Raw genomic sequence first — 13,293 nt, 5'->3', positions numbered from 1 at the left:
AGACAGAGAGGCGTACATACACTCACGGACAGACAGAGAGGCGTACATACACTCACGGACAGGCAGAGACACGTACATACACTCACGGACAGGCAGAGAGGCGTACATACACTCACGGACAGGCAGAGAGGCGTACATACACTCACGGACAGGCAGAGAGGCGTACATACACTCACAGACAGACAGAGAGGCGTACATACACTCACAGACAGGCAGAGACGTGTACATACACTCACGGACAGACAGAGAGGCGTACATACACTCACAGACAGACAGAGACACGTACATACACTCACGGACAGGCAGAGAGCGTACATACACTCACGGACAGATAGAGACACGTACATACACTCACGGACAGACAGAGAGGCGTACATACACTCACGGACAGGCAGAGACACGTACATACACTCACAGACAGAGACGTGTACATACACTCACAGACAGAGAGAGACGCGTACATACACTCACGGACAGGCAGAGAGGCGTATATACACTCACAGTGAGAGACGTGTACATACACTCACAGACAGACAGAGACACGTACATACACTCACAGACAGGCAGAGACACGTACATACACTCACAGACAGACAGAGACACGTACATACACTCACAGACAGAGAGAGACGCGTACATACACTCACGGACAGGCAGAGACACGTACATACACTCACAGACAGAGAGAGACGTGTACATACACTCACGGACAGGCAGAGACACGTACATACACTCACAGACAGAGAGAGACGAGTACATACACTCACGGACAGGCAGAGACACGTACATACACTCACAGACAGAGAGAGACGTGTACATACACTCACAGACAGGCAGAGACGTGTACATACACTCACGGACAGGCAGAGAGGCGTACATACACTCACAGACAGACAGAGACACGTACATACACTCACAGACAGAGAGAGACACGTACATACACTCACAGACAGAGAGAGACGAGTACATACAGTCACGGACAGGCAGAGAGGCGTACATACACTCATGGACAGGCAGAGACGTGTACATACACTCACGGACAGGCAGAGACACGTACATACACTCACAGACAGAGAGAGACGAGTACATACACTCACGGACAGAGAGAGACACGTACATACACTCACAGACAGAGACGCGTACATACACTCACGGACAGACAGAGACACGTACATACACTCACAGACAGAGAGAGACACGTACATACACTCACGGACAGAGAGAGACACGTACATACACTCACAGACAGGCAGAGACGTGTACATACACTCACGGACAGAGACGCGTACATACACTCACGGACAGACAGAGACACGTACATACACTCACGGACAGACAGAGACACGTACATACACTCACAGACAGAGAGCGTACATACACTCACGGACAGACAGAGACACGTACATACACTCACAGACAGACAGAGACACGTACATACACTCACGGACAGACAGAGACACGTACATACACTCACAGACAGAGAGCGTACATACACTCACAGACAGAGAGAGACGAGTACATACACTCACGGACAGGCAGAGACACGTACATACACTCACAGACAGAGAGAGACACGTACATACACTCACAGACAGAGAGAGACGCGTACATACACTCACGGACAGATAGAGACACGTACATACACTCACAGACAGAGACGCGTACATACACTCACGGACAGACAGAGACACGTACATACACTCACGGACAGACAGAGACACGTACATACACTCACAGACAGAGAGAGACGAGTACATACACTCACAGACAGAGAGAGACGCGTACATACACACACAGACAGAGAGAGACACGTACATACACTCACAGACAGAGAGAGACACGTACATACACTCACAGACAGGCAGAGACACGTACATACACTCACGGACAGATAGAGACACGTACATACACTCACAGACAGAGACGTGTACATACACTCACAGACAGAGAGAGACGCGTACATACACTCACAGACAGAGAGAGAGGCGTACATACACTTACGGACAGGCAGAGACACGTACATACACTCACAGACAGGCAGAGAGGCGTACATACACTCACGGACAGGCAGAGAGGCGTACATACACTCACGGACAGGCAGAGAGGCGTACATACACTCACAGACAGACAGAGAGGCGTACATACACTCACAGACAGGCAGAGACGTGTACATACACTCACGGACAGACAGAGAGGCGTACATACACTCACAGACAGACAGAGACACGTACATACACTCACGGACAGGCAGAGAGCGTACATACACTCACGGACAGATAGAGACACGTACATACACTCACGGACAGACAGAGAGGCGTACATACACTCACGGACAGGCAGAGACACGTACATACACTCACAGACAGAGACGTGTACATACACTCACAGACAGAGAGAGACGCGTACATACACTCACGGACAGGCAGAGAGGCGTATATACACTCACAGTGAGAGACACGTACATACACTCACAGACAGACAGAGACACGTACATACACTCACAGACAGGCAGAGACACGTACATACACTCACAGACAGACAGAGACACGTACATACACTCACAGACAGAGAGAGACACGTACATACACTCACAGACAGAGAGAGACGAGTACATACACTCACGGACAGGCAGAGACACGTACATACACTCACAGACAGAGAGAGACGTGTACATACACTCACAGACAGGCAGAGACGTGTACATACACTCACGGACAGGCAGAGAGGCGTACATACACTCACAGACAGACAGAGACACGTACATACACTCACAGACAGAGAGAGACACGTACATACACTCACAGACAGAGAGAGACACGTACATACACTCACAGACAGAGAGAGACGAGTACATACAGTCACGGACAGGCAGAGAGGCGTACATACACTCACAGACAGAGACGCGTACATACACTCACGGACAGACAGAGACACGTACATACACTCACAGACAGAGAGAGACACGTACATACACTCACGGACAGAGAGAGACGCGTACATACACTCACGGACAGAGACGCGTACATACACTCACGGACAGACAGAGACACGTACATACACTCACGGACAGACAGAGACACGTACATACACTCACAGACAGAGAGCGTACATACACTCACGGACAGACAGAGACACGTACATACACTCACAGACAGACAGAGACACGTACATACACTCACGGACAGACAGAGACACGTACATACACTCACGGACAGAGAGAGACACGTACATACACTCACGGACAGAGAGCGTACATACACTCACAGACAGAGAGAGACGAGTACATACACTCACGGACAGAGAGAGACACGTACATACACTCACAGACAGAGAGAGACGCGTACATACACTCACGGACAGATAGAGACACGTACATACACTCACAGACAGAGACGCGTACATACACTCACGGACAGACAGAGACACGTACATACACTCACGGACAGACAGAGACACGTACATACACTCACAGACAGAGAGAGACGAGTACATACACTCACAGACAGAGAGAGACGCGTACATACACACACAGACAGAGAGAGACACGTACATACACTCACAGACAGAGAGAGACACGTACATACACTCACAGACAGGCAGAGACACGTACATACACTCACGGACAGATAGAGACACGTACATACACTCACAGACAGAGACGTGTACATACACTCACAGACAGAGAGAGACGCGTACATACACTCACAGACAGAGAGAGAGGCGTACATACACTTACGGACAGGCAGAAACGAGTACATACACTCACAGACAAACAGAGACGAGTACATACACTCACGGACAGGCAGAGACGTGTACATACACTTACGGACAGGCAGAGACGAGTACATACACTCACAGACAAACAGAGACGAGTACATACACTCACGGACAGGCAGAGACGTGTACATACACTTACGGACAGGCAGAGACGCGTACATACACTCACGGACAGGCAGAGAGGCGTACATACACTCACGGACAGGCAGAGACGCGTACATACACTCACGGACAGGCAGAGAGGCGTACATACACTCACGGACAGGCAGAGACGTGTACATACACTCACGGACAGGCAGAGAGGCGTACATACACTCACGGACAGGCAGAGACGTGTACATACACTCACGGACAGGCAGAGAGGCGTACATACACTCACGGACAGGCAGAGAGGCGTACATACACTCACGGACAGGCAGAGAGGCGTACATACACTCACGGACAGGCAGAGACGCGTACATACACTCACAGACAGAGAGAGACGCGTACATACACTCACAGACAGAGAGAGACACGTACATACACTCACAGACAGAGAGAGACGCGTACATACACTCACAGACAGAGAGAGACGCGTACATACACTCACAGACAGAGAGAGACATGTACATACACTCACGGACAGGCAGAGAGGCGTACATACACTCACAGACAGAGAGAGACACGTACATACACTCACGGACAGAGAGAGACGCGGACATACACTCACGGACAGGCAGAGAGGCGTACATACACTCACGGACAGGCAGAGAGGCGTACATACACTCACGGACAGGCAGAGAGCGTACATACACTCACGGATAGGCAGAGACGCGTACATACACTCACGGACAGGCAGAAACGCGTACATACACTCACGGACAGGCAGAGAGGCGTACATACACTCACGGACAGGCAGAGAGGCGTACATACACTCACAGACAGAGAGAGACGAGTACATACACTCACGGACAGATAGAGACACGTACATACACTCACGGACAGGCAGAGACGTGTACATACACTCACGGACAGGCAGAGACACGTACATACACTCACAGACAGAGAGAGACACGTACATACACTCACAGACAGAGAGAGACGCGTACATACACTCACGGACAGGCAGAGACACGTACATACACTCACAGACAGGCAGAGACGCGGACATACACTCACGGACAGGCAGAGAGGCGTACATACACTCACGGACAGGCAGAGAGGCGTACATACACTCACAGACAGAGAGAGACACGTACATACACTCACGGACAGGCAGAGACACGTACATACACTCACGGACAGACAGAGACGTGTACATACACTCACGGACAGGCAGAGAGGCGTACATACACTCACGGACAGGCAGAGAGCGTACATACACTCACGGACAGGCAGAGACGTGTACATACACTCACGGACAGGCAGAGACACGTACATACACTCACAGACAGGCAGAGACGCGGACATACACTCACGGACAGGCAGAGAGGCGTACATACACTCACGGACAGGCAGAGAGGCGTACATACACTCACAGACAGAGAGAGACGCGTACATACACTCACAGACAGGCAGAGAGGCGTACATACACTCACGGACAGACAGAGACGTGTACATACACTCACGGACAGGCAGAGAGGCGTACATACACTCACGGACAGGCAGAGACGTGTACATACACTCACGGACAGGCAGAGAGGCGTACATACACTCACGGACAGGCAGAGAGGCGTACATACACTCACAGAGAGAGACGCGTACATACACTCACGGACAGAGGGAGACGCGTACATACACTCACGGACAGAGGGAGACACGTACATACACTCACAGACAGAGAGAGACACGTACATACACTCACAGACAGAGAGAGACGTGTACATACACTCACGGACAGGCAGAGAGGCGTACATACACTCACAGACAGAGAGAGAGGCGTACATACACTCACGGACAGGCAGAGACACGTACATACACTCACGGACAGGCAGAGAGGCGTACATACACTCACAGACAGAGAGAGAGGCGTACATACACTCACGGACAGGCAGAGAGGCGTACATACACTCACAGACAGAGAGAGACGTGTACATACACTCACGGACAGGCAGAGACGTGTACATACACTCACAGACAGAGAGAGACGTGTACATACACTCACAGACAGAGAGAGACGCGTACATACACTCACGGACAGGCAGAGACGCGTACATACACTCACAGACAGAGAGAGACGAGTACATACACTCACGGACAGGCAGAGACGTGTACATACACTCACGGACAGGCAGAGAGGCGTACATACACTCACGGACAGGCAGAGACGTGTACATACACTCACGGACAGCCAGAGACGTGTACATACACTCACGGACAGGCAGAGACGTGTACATACACTCACGGACAGGCAGAGAGAGACGCGTACATACACTCCCGGACAGGCAGAGAGCGTACATACACTCACGGACAGGCAGAGAGAGACGTGTACATACACTCACAGACAGAGACGTGTTAATACACTCACGGAGAGAGACACGTACATACACTCACAGACAGAGAGAGACGCGTACATACACTCACAGACAGATAGAGACACGTACATACACTCACAGACAGAGACGTGTTAATACACTCACGGAGAGAGACACGTACATACACTCACAGACAGAGAGAGACACGTACATACACTCACGGACAGGCAGAGAGGCGTACATACTCTCACGGACAGGCAGAGACGTGTACATACACTCACAGACAGACAGAGAGCGTACATACACTCACGGACAGGCAGAGACGTGTACATACACTCACAGACAGGCAGAGACACGTACATACACTCACAGACAGAGACGCGTACATACACTCACAGACAGAGAGAGACACGTACATACACTCACAGACAGATAGAGACACGTACATACACTCACAGACAGAGAGAGACGTGTACATACACTCACAGACAGGCAGAGACACGTACATACACTCACAGACAGAGAGAGACGCGTACATACACTCACAGACAGAGAGAGACGCGTACATACACTCACAGACAGGCAGAGAGACGTGTACATACACTCACAGACAGGCAGAGACACGTACATACACTCACAGACAGAGAGGCGTACATACACTCACAGACAGAGAGAGACGCGTACATACACTCACAGACAGAGAGAGACGCGTACATACACTCACAGACAGAGAGAGACGTGTACATACACTCACAGACAGGCAGAGACGCGTACATACACTCACAGACCGACAGAGACACGTACATACACTCACAGACAGAGAGAGACGCGTACATACACTCACAGACAGAGACGTGTTAATACACTCACGGAGAGAGACACGTACATACACTCACAGACAGAGAGAGACGCGTACATACACTCACAGACAGAGGGAGACGAGTACATACACTCACGGACAGGCAGAGAGCGTACATACACTCACAGACAGAGAGAGACGAGTACATACACTCACGGACAGGCAGAGAGAGACGCGTACATACACTCACAGACAGAGAGAGACGCGGACATACACTCACGGACAGGCAGAGAGGCGTACATACACTCACGGACAGGCAGAGACGTGTACATACACTCATGCACAGGCAGAGACACGTACATACACTCACGGACAGGCAGAGACATGTACATACACTCACAGACAGGCAGAGAGAGACACGTACATACACTCACAGACAGAGAGGCGTACATACACTCACAGACAGGCAGAGAGGCGTACATACACTCACGGACAGGCAGAGAGGCGTACATACTCTCACGGACAGGCAGAGACGTGTACATACACTCACGGACAGGCAGAGAGGCGTACATACACTCACGGACAGGCAGAGACGTGTACATACACTCACAGACAGGCAGAGAGGCGTACATACACTCACGGACAGGCAGAGACGTGTACATACACTCACGGACAGGCAGAGAGGTGTACATACACTCACGGACAGGCAGAGAGGCGTACATACACTCACGGACAGACAGAGACACGTACATACACTCACAGACAGAGAGGCGTACATACACTCACGGACAGGCAGAGAGGCGTACATACACTCACAGACAGGCAGAGACGCGTACATACACTCACGGACAGGCAGAGACGCGTACATACACTCACGGACAGGCAGAGACGCGTACATACACTCACGGACAGGCAGAGAGGCGTACATACACTCACAGACAGGCAGAGAGGCGTACATACACTCACAGACAGACAGAGAGAGACACGTACATACACTCACGGACAGGCAGAGAGGCGTACATACACTCACGGACAGGCAGAGAGGCGTACATACACTCACGGACAGAGAGAGACGAGTACATACACTCACGGACAGGCAGAGAGACACGTACATACACTCACGGACAGGCAGAGACGCGTACATACACTCACGGACAGGCAGAGAGGCGTACATACACTCACGGACAGGCAGAGACACGTACATACACTCACGGACAGGCAGAGACGCGTACATACACTCACGGACAGGCAGAGACGTGTACATACACTCACAGACAGGCAGAGAGGCGTACATACACTCACGGACAGATAGAGACACGTACATACACTCACGGACAGGCAGAGACGCGTACATACACTCACGGACAGGCAGAGAGGCGTACATACACTCACGGACAGACAGAGACACGTACATACACTCACGGACAGGCAGAGACGCGTACATACACTCACGGACAGGCAGAGACGTGTACATACACTCACAGACAGGCAGAGAGGCGTACATACACTCACGGACAGATAGAGACACGTACATACACTCACAGACAGGCAGAGACGCGTACATACACTCACAGACAGGCAGAGAGGCGTACATACACTCACGGACAGGCAGAGACGTGTACGTACACTCACGGACAGACAGAGACACGTACATACACTCACAGACAGAGAGAGACACGTACATACACTCACAGACAGAGAGAGACGAGTACATACACTCACAGACAGACAGAGACACGTACATACACTCACAGACAGAGAGATGTGTACATACACTCACAGACAGGCAGAGACACGTACATACACTCACAGACAGAGAGAGACGAGTACATACACTCACAGACAGGCAGAGAGGCGTACATACACTCACGGACAGGCAGAGACGTGTACATACACTCACGGACAGGCAGAGACGTGTACATACACTCACAGACAGGCAGAGAGGCGTACATACACTCACGGACAGGCAGAGACGTGTACATACACTCACGGACAGGCAGAGACGTGTACATACACTCACGGACAGGCAGAGAGCGTACATACACTCACGGACAGGCAGAGAGCGTACATACACTCATGGACAGGCAGAGAGGCGTACATACACTCACAGACAGGCAGAGACACGTACATACACTCACAGACAGGCAGAGACACGTACATACACTCACAGGCAGAGAGAGACACGTACATACACTCACAGACAGAGAGAGACGTGTACATACACTCACAGACAGGCAGAGACACGTACATACACTCACAGACAGAGAGAGACGCGTACATACACTCACAGACAGAGAGAGACGTGTACATACACTCACAGACAGGCAGAGACACGTACATACACTCACAGACAGAGAGACGTACATACACTCACGGACAGACAGAGACACGTACATACACTCACAGACAGAGAGAGACACGTACATACACTCACAGACAGAGAGAGACACGTACATACACTCACAGACAGAGAGACGTACATACACTCACGGACAGACAGAGACACGTACATACACTCACAGACAGAGAGAGACACGTACATACACTCACGGACAGGCAGAGACGTGTACATACACTCACAGACAGAGAGAGACGCGTACATACACTCACGGACAGGCAGAGACGCGTACATACACTCACGGACAGGCAGAGACGTGTACATACACTCACAGACAGAGAGAGACACGTACATACACTCACAGACAGAGAGAGACACGTACATACACTCACGGACAGGCAGAGACGCGTACATACACTCATGGACAGGCAGAGACGTGTACATACACTCACGGACAGGCAGAGAGGCGTACATACACTCACGGACAGGCAGAGACGTGTACATACACACACGGACAGGCAGAGAGGCGTACATACACTCACGGACAGACAGAGAGGCGTACATACACTCACAGACAGGCAGAGAGGCGTACATACACTCACGGACAGGCAGAGAGGCGTACATACACTCACGGACAGGCAGAGAGGCGTACATACACTCACGGACAGACAGAGAGGCGTACATACACTCACGGACAGGCAGAGAGGCGTACATACACTCACGGACAGGCAGAGAGGCGTACATACACTCACGGACAGAGAGAGACGTGTACATACACTCACAGACAGGCAGAGAGGTGTACATACACTCACAGACAGGCAGAGACGTGTACATACACTCACGGACAGACAGAGAGGCGTACATACACTCACGGACAGGCAGAGAGGCGTACATACACTCACGGACAGGCAGAGAGGCGTACATACACTCACGGACAGGCAGAGAGGCGTACATACACTCACAGACAGACAGAGAGGCGTACATACACTCACAGACAGGCAGAGACGTGTACATACACTCACGGACAGACAGAGAGGCGTACATACACTCACAGACAGACAGAGAGGCGTACATACACTCACGGACAGACAGAGAGGCGTACATACACTCACGGACAGGCAGAGACACGTACATACACTCACAGACAGAGAGAGACGAGTACATACACTCACGGACAGGCAGAGACACGTACATACACTCACGGACAGGCAGAGACACGTACATACACTCACGGACAGGCAGAGAGGCGTACATACACTCACGGACAGGCAGAGAGCGTACATACACTCACGGACAGACAGAGACACGTACATACACTCACGGACAGACAGAGAGGCGTACATACACTCACAGACAGACAGAGAGGCGTACATACACTCACGGACAGGCAGAGAGCGTACATACACTCACAGACAGACAGAGACACGTACATACACTCACGGACAGGCAGAGACGTGTACATACACTCACAGACAGACAGAGAGGCGTACATACACTCACAGACAGGCAGAGACACGTACATACACTCACGGACAGGCAGAGACGTGTACATACACTCACAGACAGGCAGAGACGTGTACATACACTCACGGACAGGCAGAGAGGCGTACATACACTCACGGACGGAGAGAGACGTGTACATACACTCACGGACAGGCAGAGACGTGTACATACACTCACGGACAGACAGAGAGGCGTACAAACACTCACAGACAGGCAGAGAGGCGTACATACACTCACGGACAGGCAGAGAGGCGTACATACACTCACGGACAGGCAGAGACACGTACAAACACTCACAGACAGGCAGAGAGGCGTACATACACTCATGGACAAGTACTTGAACACGCTGACACAGAAACATATCCATACACACAAAAATACAACTGCAGATGCTGTGGATCGAAGAATACATACACAACGCTGGAAGAACTCAGCAGGTCAGGCAGCATCCGTGAGAAAAGAGTCGCCAACGTTTTGGGCCGAGACCCTTCATCAGGAATGGGGGGGAAGAGAGGGCCGAAGCCCAGTAGTAGAGATAGGGGAGGGGGTAGGGCCTAGAGGCACCCGGTGAAAAACCAATCAGAGGAAAGATAAAGGGGGGAGGGGGAGGGGATAAGCATGAAAGAACTGTAGAGATAAAGAAGCAGAAAGCTGAAAGGGGAGACAGGCAGAGAGGGACCTGGGATACGGGAAGGGGAGAGGGAGGGAATTACCAGAAATTGGAGAATTCAGTGTTCATACCACCAGGCTGGAGGCTACCCAGATGGTAGATGAGGTGTTGCTCCTCCAACCTGAATTTGGCCTCATCATGGCAGTAGAGGAGGCCATGTATGGACATATCTAGATGGGAATAAGAGGCAGAGTTGAAGTGGGTGGCAATCGGGAGATCCTGTCTATTGTGACGGACGGAGCGGAGGTGCTCGACGAAGCGATCCCCCAATCTGTGTCGGGTCTTGCCGATGTAGAGGAGGCCGCACCGGGAGCACCGGATGCAATAGACGACTCCAGCAGACTCGCAGGTGAAGTGTTGCCTCACCTGGAAGGACTGTCTGGGGCCCGGAATGGTGGTAAGGGGGGAGGTGTTGGGACAGGTGTAGCATTTGCGCTTACAGGGATAAGTGCCGGGTGGGAGTTCTGTGGGGAGGGACGTGTGGACCAGGTAGTCGCGGAGGGAACGATCCCTGCGAAAAGCTGAGAGGGGTAGGGAGGGAAAGATGTGCTGGGTGGTGGGGTCCTGTTGAAGGTGGCGGAAGTTGCGGAGGATAATGTGTTGGATCCGGAGGCTGGTGGGGTGGTAGGTGAGGACAAGGGGAACCCTGTCCATGTTGTGGTGACGGGAGGATGGGCTAAGGGCTGAAGTGTGGGAAGTGGAGGAGATGTGGGTGAGGGCATCTTTGATGACGCCAGAAGGGAAACCACGATCCTGAAAGAAAGAGGACATTTGAGAAGTCCTGGAACGGAAAGCCTCATCCTAGGAGCAGATGCGGTGGAGACGGAGGAACTGGGAATAGGGAATGGCATTTTTACATTGGGCAGGGTGGGAAGAGGTATAGTCAAGATAGTTATGGGAGTCAGTGGGTTTATAGAAGATGTCAGTGGACAGTCTGTCTCCAGAGATGGAGACCGAGAGATCAAGAAAGGGGAGAGAAGTGTCCGAGATGGACCAAGTGAATTTAAGGGCTGGGTGAAAGTTGATGAAATTGACGAGCTCAGCATGGGTGCAGGAAGCAGCACCGATGTAGCGGAGGAAAAGTTGGGGAGTGGTGCCAGTATAGATTTGGAGCATAGACTGTTCCACATAACCCACAAAGAGGCAGGCATAGCTGGGGCCCATGTGAGTGCCCATGGCTACGCCCTTGATCTGGAGAAAGAACCAAAAGAACCAAAGGAGAAGTTATTGAGAGTTAGAACAAGCTCCGCCAGCCGGAGGAGTGTGGTGGTGCTGGGGAACTGGTGGGATAGCGGAGGGCTTTGAGGCCTTCTCGATGGGGGATGGAGGTGTATAAGGATTGAACATCCACGGTAAAAATGAAGCGGTTGGGGCCGGGGAATTGGACGTTATTGAAGAGGTGAAGGGCATGGGATGTATCCTGGATGTAGGTGGGGAGAGACTGAATAAAATGGAGTCCAGGTAGGCAGACACAAGTTCAGTGGGGCAGGAGCAGGCTGAAACTACAGGTCTGCCGGGACAGTCAGGCTGGTGGATCTTGGGGAGGAGGTGAAACCGAGCTGTGCGGGGTGTGGGAATTATGAGTTTTTTGGCTGAGGGAGGAAGGTGTCCGGAGTTGATGAGGGTGGAGATGGTGCGGGAGACAGTGGATTGATGTTTTCTGGTGGGGTCCTGTGTACGAGGAGGTGTCGGAGAGCTGCCGTTTGGCCTCAGTGAGGTAGAGGTCCATCCGCCAGACTGCTACGGCATCACC

At 51.8% G+C, this 13,293-nt stretch overlaps 1 protein-coding gene across 1 annotated transcript in view; it reads right to left on the bottom strand.

Moving 5' to 3' along the window:
* LOC132385431 (uncharacterized) overlaps positions 1–11,600 on the bottom strand; it is a 39,897-nt gene extending 28,297 nt beyond the window's left edge. The window contains exon 1 of the mRNA XM_059957499.1: positions 11,584–11,600. The gene's annotated coding sequence lies outside the window, so the exon portion shown is untranslated. The remainder of the gene's footprint in view (positions 1–11,583) is intronic.
* Positions 11,601–13,293: the final 1,693 nt, after the last annotated feature.

Source organism: Hypanus sabinus (genome assembly GCF_030144855.1).
Source record: "Hypanus sabinus isolate sHypSab1 chromosome 5 unlocalized genomic scaffold, sHypSab1.hap1 SUPER_5_unloc_1, whole genome shotgun sequence".
Lineage (NCBI taxonomy): Eukaryota > Metazoa > Chordata > Chondrichthyes > Myliobatiformes > Dasyatidae > Hypanus > Hypanus sabinus.
Note: the sequence above shows the minus strand (reverse complement) of the source record. Positions and strands in the feature narration are given on the sequence as shown.